The sequence below is a fragment of the Schistocerca americana genome, chromosome 3, assembly GCF_021461395.2.
Source record: "Schistocerca americana isolate TAMUIC-IGC-003095 chromosome 3, iqSchAmer2.1, whole genome shotgun sequence".
In the NCBI taxonomy this organism is placed as follows: Eukaryota; Metazoa; Arthropoda; class Insecta; order Orthoptera; family Acrididae; genus Schistocerca; species Schistocerca americana.
This window is the reverse complement of record NC_060121.1, coordinates 868,791,426-868,802,264: the sequence shown is the minus strand read 5'-3', so window position 1 is coordinate 868,802,264 and position 10,839 is coordinate 868,791,426. Positions and strand designations below refer to the sequence as shown.

At 46.6% G+C, this 10,839-nt stretch overlaps 1 pseudogene; it reads left to right on the top strand.

The window, feature by feature from the left end:
- Positions 1-4,788: 4,788 nt before the first annotated feature.
- On the top strand, positions 4,789-4,906 carry LOC124608751 (annotated as a pseudogene).
- The last annotated feature ends 5,933 nt before the right edge of the window (positions 4,907-10,839 follow it).

Sequence of the window (10,839 nt, the reverse complement as noted above, 5' to 3'; positions counted from 1 at the left end):
AAAAATGACACATTTGGCGTCGGCATGCAATTCCTCATCCTTATTCAACAGAAAAGTATATATAGGAAAACCTATTCCCGCCAATAGATTTAATAGAAATGTGACTTGAAATGCGAGGCTCTGACAAAGCTGTAACTGCGTGCAGCGTGGCCAAGAACAGGTAGCATCAACTCTGCGCTGTGCCAGAGGTGGCAATTATCTGAGTGAGATGAGGCAATGCCATGGGGAAGGGGCATGCACACTCCCCCTGTTCGAGTTGCATTCGCGCAAAAACATTTCCTTTCTACAATTAAAGCATTACATTGTATGCAATTTGCAGCTCCACAATGCGGTATCTTTTGTATTTCTTCCTGATAACTGTTAGCTTTACTTAAACATTAAGACAAAATATGAACTTCTTACACCCGTAAACGACCACTCTGTTTCGTCCATGACACAAATAAAGCCAACAGAAAACAATAATGGATACAGTAAAATCGTCTGTATCCAACGAGGTTAGAAAAACGTAGCAAATAGACTACACTAGATTACACATTATGCTATGCATAACAATTCCATTGTGCAGGTTTGACATACAGGGTTATCTGCATAGAGCCGGTACGTACATGTACGAGTAACGTTTACTTTGGAGAAGATAATCAAAACGACCACCTTGCATTTGCAAAAATTTCGGCAGTCGCTGGACCTTTGTTGGACCCTAAGCATCACATCTGCATCCACCATTACCGAATCGGGATGCATGCGAGCTATTAGGGTGTGTACACCCATGAGTGGAATACTATAAACTCGTTCTTTTAAGTGTCCTCACAAATAGAAATCTAATGGATTAAGATCTGGGGAACGTCGAGGCCAGAACATTGGAACTCCAAGATCAATCCATTTCCATGCAAACGCTCCATTTAAATAGTTATACACATTCATTCCAAAGTGTGGCGATGCATCATCTAACTGAAACGATGGCTGTCGCCGAACACCAAATGGAACGTTTTCTAATGCACCAGGCAAAGTACTGCAAAGAAAGGTACGGTACAGGGGCGCCTTAAACTTGTCCAGCAGTAGCTAAGGGCCGAAAACCACTCCTCACACGATTCCAGCCCACAGGTTTACGCCAAAGGGTGTCTGAAAGTCACGTTCGCGGGTGACATGTGGATTGTGTACTGACTAACAAAGGCTGTTGTGGAGGTTGAAAATATCTTCACGAGCGCAGTTAGATTAGTCAGTCAATATCGCGTTACTCATAATTCGTTCATTATCTTCCAATTGGTGCAAAAGCCAATCACAAAATTGTACTGGTCGAATGGGCTCTTCTGACCACTGGCGTTGAGTCAACGATTTGAAGTGGAATGATCATATAAAATTAATTGTTGGTAAAGCGGGTGCCACGTTGAGATTCATTGGGAGAGTCCTCAGAAAATGTAGTCCATCAACAAAGGAGGTGGCTTACGAAACACTCGTTCGACCTATACTTGAGTATTGCTCATCAGTGTGGGATCCGTACCAAGTCGGGTTGACAGAGGAGATAGAAAAGATCCAAAGAAGAGTGGCGCGCTTCGTCACAGGGTTATTTGGGAAGCGTGATAGCGTTACGGATATGTTTATCAAACTAAAGTGGCAGACTCTGCATGAGAGGCCCTCTGCATTGCGGTGTAGCTTGCTGTCCAGGTTTCGAGAGGGTGCGTTTCTGGATGAGGTATCGAATGTATTGCTTCCCCCTACTTATACCTCCCGAGGAGATCACGAATGTAAAACTAGAGAGATTCGAGCACGCACGGAGGCTTTCCGGCAGTCATTATTCCCGCGAACCATGCGCGACTGGAACAGGAAAGGTAGGTAATGACAGTGGCACGTAAAGTGCTCTCCGCCACACACCGTTGGGTGGCTTGCGGAGTATAAATGTAGATGTAGATGTAGAATGGTATGGGTGCAGTTCTTCATCGTGCAACGGTTCAACAACCAATCTTTCAACATATCTGAAGCTGCCTTGCAATACCACGGGTACTTGGTGTACTCAAGTGCAGAGTATTGTGCACCTGTTTGGACGAACAGTCATCATACAAGGCTTGTTGATACCCAGCTGAATACGACAATGCGCATAATATCTGGCGCAATCAGATCTACTCCAGTTTATTGTCTTCCACTGTTAACCGGTATAATGCCTCCTGATCTACGCAGATGTACTGCCCTTATGAGAGAATTCCACAAGATCTCCAGAAATTCTAACCTACCCGTGCATAGCGACCTGCCACTTTTAAATCGTAAGAGACTGAAATCACGCCATCCAGCTCTGTGCGATGCTGCTGACATGGTTGCTAAGGATTTCAAACCTCTTGAAGAATGGAAAGGTCGGTGGGAAGCAGTGACAGATGTGCACCTGCATAACATCTTCTCAGGTGCTAAACTTCCAAGTGGATTGGACCTACCACGCAAGACCTGGACTACTCTCAACAGAATCCGTACCGGCCATGGCCGATGCAGGCATGCTCTCTTTAAGTGGAAAAAGCTGCCTGATCCAGCCTGTGACTGCGCGACTCCATACCAGACTGTTCACCACATTGTCAGTGAATGCAGGATTCGAACCTATCACGGCGCCAAAGAGGACTTCCTGCTAGCAACTCCAGATGCAGTGCGCTGGATTGAAGGACTGGATATTCAGTTGTAAAGACAAACTTGTGTGTCAATATGTACATATGTATATGTCACTTAATTTCATGATATGTCTGTATTAGCCATACGCTAAATAAAACCACGGGTAGTTCGTGGATGGGACTGGTGAACGGTTTCAAGCCGGCCGGAGTGGCCGTGCGGTTCTAGGCGCTACAGTTTGGAACCGTGAGACCGCTACGGTCGCAGGTTCGAATCCTGCCTCGGGCATGGATGTGTGTGTTGTCCTTAGGTTAGTTACGTTTAAGCAGTTCTAAGTTCTAGGGGACTGATGACCTCAGAACTTGAGTCCCATAGTGCTCAGAGCCATTTGAACCATTTTTGAACGGTTTCAAGAATCGCGTTCTCACTTTGTGAAGTACGTCTAGTTCTCGGATGATCGCTGTCCATTACTTGTCGACGAAAATTGCCGATTTCCCGAAGGTTGATTGGTTACAGGTAGGAGACCAAGCAGCGAGGTCATCGATCCCATGAGATTAGGGAAGGATGGGGAAGGATGTCGGCCGTGCACTTTCAAAGGAAACGTCCCGGAATTTTCCGGAGGCGATTTAGGGAAATCACGGAAAACCTAAATCAGGATGGCCGGACTCGGGTTTGAACTGTTGTCCTCCCGAATGCGAGTCCAGTGTGCTAACCACTGCGCCACGTCGCTCGGTCGTTGCTCCAGGTGACGAAAAACATTCTTAGCAGGATGGCACCTTTGAGGGTACTGTGCAGCATACACATAAGCAGCAGCAGCAGCAGCTTGGTTATCGGATGCACCCAGCACCAAAGTATATCGCCGTATTCATCATTTGTGTACTCCATCGGGAAGCCATACCACATGAACTTGTCGGAACCAGTTTGGGTTGTGTACGGCATGGTTAGTACAGCAAGCAGTTTAATGGCTCCCACTGTCATGTGACAAAATGATTTCCTGCTTATAAAGGACGAGAACTAGAGAACGGACGTCTAAAAATAAAGGAGTCTAATGAGGATTTGAACCACAGCTCCACGGTGGATGTGGATGTCCCAGCAGTCTACTCAGTGAGCTGCGACGTCTGGTACGGTTGTGTGTGGTGGTACTAGTTCCTCTGTACACTGCTATGCTGCACGATGTGACCGTTTCGGCAACTCCACGTTTTCATACGCTGTCTGTTCAAAAAATTCCTGAACTTTGTCCACATAATTTTTCTACGCTTACCTTTTACTTACTGTGCATGGTCTGCTTCGAAACGCTTTCCTCCACAATTGATGCACCGCTCCCAACCCCGTTTCCACTTCTGGGAGGAGTCTTTGTACGCCTCTTGCTGGATCACGCGAAGCGCCGTCTGCAAATTTTCATTTATCTCGTCTATCGTTGCAAATCTTCGACCTCTCATCGCGGTTTTCAACTTTGGAAATAAAGGAAGACCGCAGCGGTCAGGTCTGGAGAGTACGGAGGTTGAAACATCACAGCGATTTCGTTTTTTGTGCAATAGTCACGCACCAAGAGGAATGAATGTGCGGGTGCATTATCGTGATGCAAGATAATGATGTCTCGCCACGTTACAGGCCGTTTACTTATCATATTTTTTTGCAGACGTCGCAACACGTCCCGATAATACCACCAGTTAACAGTTTGTTCCTGTGGCACGAATTCATTATGACTTAATCAATCAAAGTAAAAAAAAAACTATGAGCATGCCTTTGACATTTGGCTTGACCTGACAAGCTTTTTTTTGGTCTTCGAGTACCCTTCCCGACCCATTGTGAAGACTGAACCTCGGTCTCAACATCATAGCCATAGAATCACGTCTCATCACCAGTTATGATTCCCTTAAGGAGCATGTCGTTCTCATTTGCGCGATCCAAAAGCTCTTCAAAGATTGCCAGGTGGAGGTCTTTCTGGTCTTGCTTCTTGACCTGTGAGACGAACTTGGCGGCAACTCGTTGCATTCCAAGGTGCTGTGTCAGGATTTCATGACGTGATCCAACTGAACTGTTACATTCTTCTGCAATCTCTCGGATAGTGAGTCTCCGATAGGTACGCACAATTTCGTTGACATTCCTGACGTAAGCGTTAACGATAGACGTTGAAGGGCGTCCTGAACAAGGGCCATCTTTAACTTCCATCCGGCCATTTTTAATCTGTGTTAACCATTTGTGGGCAACGGCCTTGCCGCAGTGGATACACCGGTTCCCGTGAGATCACCGAAGTTAAGCGCTGTCGGGCGTGGTCGGCATTTGGATGGGTGACCATCCAGGCCGCCATGCGTTGTTGCCATTTTTCGGGGTCCACTCAGCCTCGTGATGCCAATTGAGGAGCTACTCGACCGAATAGTAGCGGCTTCGATCAAGAATACCATCATAACGACCGGGAGAGCAGTGTTCTGACCCCCACGCCCCTCCTATCCGCATCCTACCTGAGGATGACACGGCGGTCAGATGGTCCCGGTAGGCCACTCGTGGCCTGAAGACGGAGTGCTTTAACCATTTGTAAAACCTAGTACGGATTAAGTACTCATCATCGTAAGCTTCCTGCAACATTTGATGTCTCTCTGTAAAGGTTATCTTGAGTTTTACGCAAAATTTAATGCAGACGCCTCGCTCCGCTAACTCTGCCATCTCGAAATTCGCAAACTGTGCGACACAACGTTGTATTCAATACAGTGTTGAACAATAACTAACAGGAATACAACAATGAAACTTTTTGGCAGTTACGCATTAAACGCAGATGTTTGCCCTGAATCTGGATGAGGAATCAAAATGCCGACCTCCCAAGTGCGGCATGTTTACTTCAAACTGTATACTTCATTATATTTAAACTGTTCACTTAGCACACCTGTCTTTCCACAGCGCCAGAATCGTGGCATTTATTATTTCCTGAGATAACAGCTTAAGACGGGAATCGCTCTGATACAAGCGTATGTTAAGAGTCCGTCCTGTCCGCCGAAAACAGTCTACATATACACTGTTCTGCGAAACTTAAGTATGAGATACATAAAGTAACAAAACACGGAAGTTGTACGTTACATGGCGTGAGGTTAGAGTGACTATAGCGCCATATGAGGCTGACCCCGTAACACGAGGCAGTTATGGAATAGAGAGAGACGGTGTGTGTCAATCAGCCAGCAGTTACGGTGCTCTGTGGTGGTGTTCTTCACCAAAACCTGGCTGGGAAACAACACTTTGGATGGGGAAGAAACATCGGGAAAGTAGAAGAAGGACGAAGTGTGACAAGTGTAGCCCATGAGTTTGATACAGCTGACAACATTGTTTCACGTCCGTAGGAGAGGAGGTGGTCAGCCACGGTCAGCTACAGCAACAGAAGACCGCCACATCGTACTCACTTCAAACTGTAGGTGCAGTTCAAAAATGGTTCAAATGGCTCTGAGCACTATGGGACTGAACATCTGAGGTCGTAAGTCGCCTAGAACTTAAAACTACTTAAACGCAACTAACCTAAAGACATCACACATATCCATCCCCTAGGCAGGATTCGAACTTGCAACCGTAGCGGTCGCAGAGGTGGGGGGGGGGGGGGGGGGCGGGGGGTGTCTCTGTGAGACGACCAGCAGGTTGTGTTCCGTTGACACCCAGACATCAGCGGCACCGTGCGCGCTTGTGCCAAGAGATTAAGGACTGGACCAACTTAGAGTGGGGTGGCGTGCTCTTCCCAGGTGAGAGCAGATTCACTCTGAGTGGTGATTCTGGAAGTACCCTCATATGGCGAGAGAAGAGAGCAGGTAATGCACTAAGGCACATTGCGGAACACGATCGTTTTTTGGTCCAGGTGTTATGTTGTGGGCAGGCATAATATTGTATGGGCATACTGAACTGTAAATATTTGAGCACAGTACACTCACCTGTCAATGTTATTGTGACACTTTACTCCTTCCCCATGTGCGTATTTTCGGGGAGTATTCGGCCCTGACTTCATTTTTATGGATGACAGTGCCCAACTAGATCTAACAAACAAAAAATGTTCAACTGTGTGTGAAACCTTATGGGACTTAACTGCTAAGGTCATCAGTCCCTAAGCTTACACACTACTTAACCTAAATTATCCTAAGGACAACCACACACACCCATGGCTGAGGGAGGACTCGAACCTCCGCTGGGACCAGTTGCTCAGTCCATGACTGCAGCGCCCCTAGACCGCTCGGCTAATCCCGCGTGCCCTAGATCTAACAGAGTAGTTGGAACTTGGTGGAGCTTTTGGAAGGAATGGATATTCGGTGATCCGACTGGCCTGCCTGTTACCCCAACCTAAATCCCATGGAGCATCCGTGGGATGTGGTGTGGAACGCTCTACCACAAGAACTCCTTACCTACCCTGTGCCTAGCATGGGAGCACATTGCACATCATTGGTGATCACACACTGTATTATGAATCACGTTCTGCTTTTTGTAATGTCCAGGAGACAATCATAAATCGCAGTGACTTAAGTGTAATTATAATTTCCAAATAAAAATGTCATTTCCGTTTCTCTCATTACGTAAGTATTGGAACAAGGCGGTTCTGCCACAAAGTACCGTTAGCCAAGATGGCGGCGAAGACGTCATCCAAGATGTTGGCGATGACGTCATCCATGATGGCTGCTGTGATGTCAGCTGATGACGCACGTATTTTGGCAGGAAAGTGCGATGCCCCGCTCCCCCAGAAAAATGGCGGGAAGTTCAAATTCCAAGAGGATAATGTACCACACCACGGTTATCTCTACTGACCAAAGAAAATAGTGGCTAGATATATCACTTGGGCTACCTCCACTAAACTAAGTCACCTGACTGCCACTTCCTCCTATGAACTGGCGCCAAGTTTGAATTTTGGCCGTAAACACAGGTCACTTGTGGTTTCACTGCTAAGATAAGAAAATGGCGCGAAAGAAAGGACACTTGTGCTAGCCTCAGTCACCCGACCGCCACCTCCTCCTAAGGATTCGTGGGAAAAAAGGACTTGGAGATAAGTCTTTATTGTTTATTTCATGCATTTGTGCTCGCCATGAGGTCCAGAGTCCAGCTGCCTTAGTACATATCGCCAGCAGCAGAGGGTGCTCTCATCTGTGATGTAATCCAAGATGGCGGCACCCAATGTGTTCACCACGAGGTCCAAAGCCCAACTGACTTAGTACATTTCGTCGCCCCAGAGGGCACTACTGTGATGGCAGGTGATGACACAAGTACCATTATTCAAGATGGCTGCATACATTTTTTTCGCTATGTGCTCTAGGACTCAGCTACTGCACGATCCCATTAAGATCGTCTGCTTTCTCTCTCACACATTTATAATGGGATACGTGGCACGTGTACGGCCAGCAAGTGCATGACGGCTGACATCACAGCCTCCACCCCACATGGACATAAGTCTTTATTATTTGGCAAGCAATGTCTCCACCAAGAGACCCAGACTGCAACTGACCTAGTACACATTACTGCCACCAGAGGGTACTGTCATCTCTCCTGTAACCAAATCCCAGATGGTGGTCTGTAGGGGAAAAATGGCGCGAAAATGACTCAGCCTGCCCTGAGCTGCTGTATAGAGTAAGGAAGGAGTGCACTCGATTTATTTTTAAACAATTTATTTAGGGAATGAGTATATTTATCACACTGACACAAAACACTAGCCCTGATGTGCTTGCAGTCCCAATACACAGTCTGCAGACATGCAAACAACTCCTAGTTTTCGGAAATAATTTAAGTACAGACCTGTCAACTGCTCCTAAATAATGCAGTACACAGATGTGCAGACACCAAATCAACTCGTAAACTGCCCAAATAGTGCATAGCAAAGCCTACAGGCCCTCTCGCTAAATAATGCAACAGACATGCATTCAACACACGCCACAGCCTCCGTGAAGTGATGCAGCTGTCAAAGCACACACAGACGTCTGTTCAGGACTGCACGCACCGTCACAACCGCAACCCGCCACCGGACACAGGGGAAAGTTGTCTCTATTTCCGAGTATACAGTCACAGTTGTCCCGATGTCACAGAACTCCAAGGCGCGTTCACGTCTGTCTCATACTCGAGGCACCTCAAGGCAGCACTTGTCTTTACTGCTGATGAGAGAATAGCACAGGCTGCTTTCCTCTCAGCGTTTGTAACGGACCATGCGTGACGTGTTCAGCCGTGCGTACCCGCCCCCAGCATGGCTCACTTATCACCTCACCACGAAACGGCCATCTAGAGGACGACAAAGATAACTCAGATACATTCCTACACTCCAACAGGCCTCTGCATTCGGACAGCTGCTGCCATTAATGGGAAACGTGAATCATTCCCACCACAGACCATGCATACACGGTATTGTTCCAGAAAACCGGTCACATATATTTTTTATCATTATACTTACAATTAAATGTTTACGATCGCGGTCTCAGTTGAACGCCATTCGACAATGAACGAAGTATTGGAAATACGACCTTATGTCGGCAGTTGCCCTGCAAATAGAAATATCACTACCTTTCTTATGACATGACATACTCTTCCCTTTGCTATCACAGTTCTCCAAGTGAAATCCGTACCCACTTTACGACTGGACATAGTCTTTTCCATTCCACTAACACATAAACCTTTGGACTGTAGTTTGGAGACCTACGCCAAGGCAGCAAAACTTTTGCACTTTGCTTACGTTGTAGCTGTCTTTTATTTAAAATCAATCGATGTGTGGCGTGTAATACTATCCGTTGTAAGAATATGATTTACACCATGCAACGTCTAGTTTCCTGTGAAAAGCCTTGGATCAGAACTTCTTAATGTCAGCTTAGAACTTGACACTGGCCTCGAACTCATGGCAGAAAAACGAAATGTTTGGCACTGTACAAAAGGGTGTTAGAATACAGTGTTTGAATCATGACCAGAGGGAGCATCTCTTGCGACTTAGTAAGGTCTGTGGGATACGATCATTCGCCTAGAGTATAAGTGATCAAACTTTAAAGTGGCCTCTGCAGTGCCTGTATATTTAATAGGCGGCAGTAGCAGCAGCAGTTTGAGGTGTAAATTCGGTGAGGGACGAGGTATACCGTTAGGAATGCTTGGATGGCTGCATGCTACGCCATTCTAGGAAGCATTGAGGAATCTCCATCTCCGTGCTGGAGGGCCACTGCAGCTTTGTGTCATTGCGTTGGCATCGGTGCCTCGGTGACTCCTTAATCGGATGAAGTTTTATAGTTCGTAATTTTTCTATGTCGGGGGTAGAGAATAACGATGATAGCACGATGGGCTGATTGATTTGAATGGACGTGGATCTGTTGTACTTGTATCTAGTTTGAGGACATACCACATTGCGCGCATTTCCGCCAAATGGTCAAAACACTGTCCTGTTGAACTAACTCAGATCGTTCTGTTTCTACGTGGGCTGCAGAAGGTGGTGGGTATGGTTTTCTCCGACTTCTGCTCAGTTTCGACGTAAATTGGAACGATCACACGTGGAAAGTTGCAAGATGTGTAGGGGGTGACGAAACCAGGTTGTAATTTTACTGTAGCAGACAGGTTCGAGGAAGGTGACTGGTTTCGAGATATGAGAGTGCCACAAATATGATTCACTTGTGGGTGTGATCTGATGCAGGTATGTTCTTGAATGGAAGGACCTGATTCCAAATGATGGACATCATTTCTAGCGGATAGCGTAACACTAGAGATCTGAAAAAGCTAGTGTACATTTCCTACGACCTGAATCGGCACATCATCTACTACTACTGTTTGTGTTCCTTCTCAGTCAGTCATCGCCTATAACTTAGTGGATATATCGCAGAACCTCTGACATGGTATCGAGACAGAATGCGCTAGAAATACTATATAATTATCTAGTTGGGGCGGAGTGGCTGGTTCAAATGGCTCTGAGCACTATGGGACTCAACTGCTGAGGTCATTAGTCCCCTAGAACTTAGAACTAGTTAAACCTAACTAACCTAAGGACATCACAAACATCCATGCCCGAGGCAGGATTCGAACCTGCGACCGTAGCGGTCTTGCGGTTCCAGACTGTAGCGCCTTTAACCGCACGGCCACTTCGGCCGGCTGGGGCGGAGTGAGGTAATCGCAAATACCGCTTACATACTGCGTTCCTTCGCCGAATCACTTTGAAAATGCTGTAATTTTATCCCAAGGTTGTATCGTGGTCTGGTTATATGCATCCCTATGATCACTGTCACGGTATTTGTCTGGAAAAACCACCTCATTCAGAGGTAATGTCGTATATCGATTCATGAAGCGGGT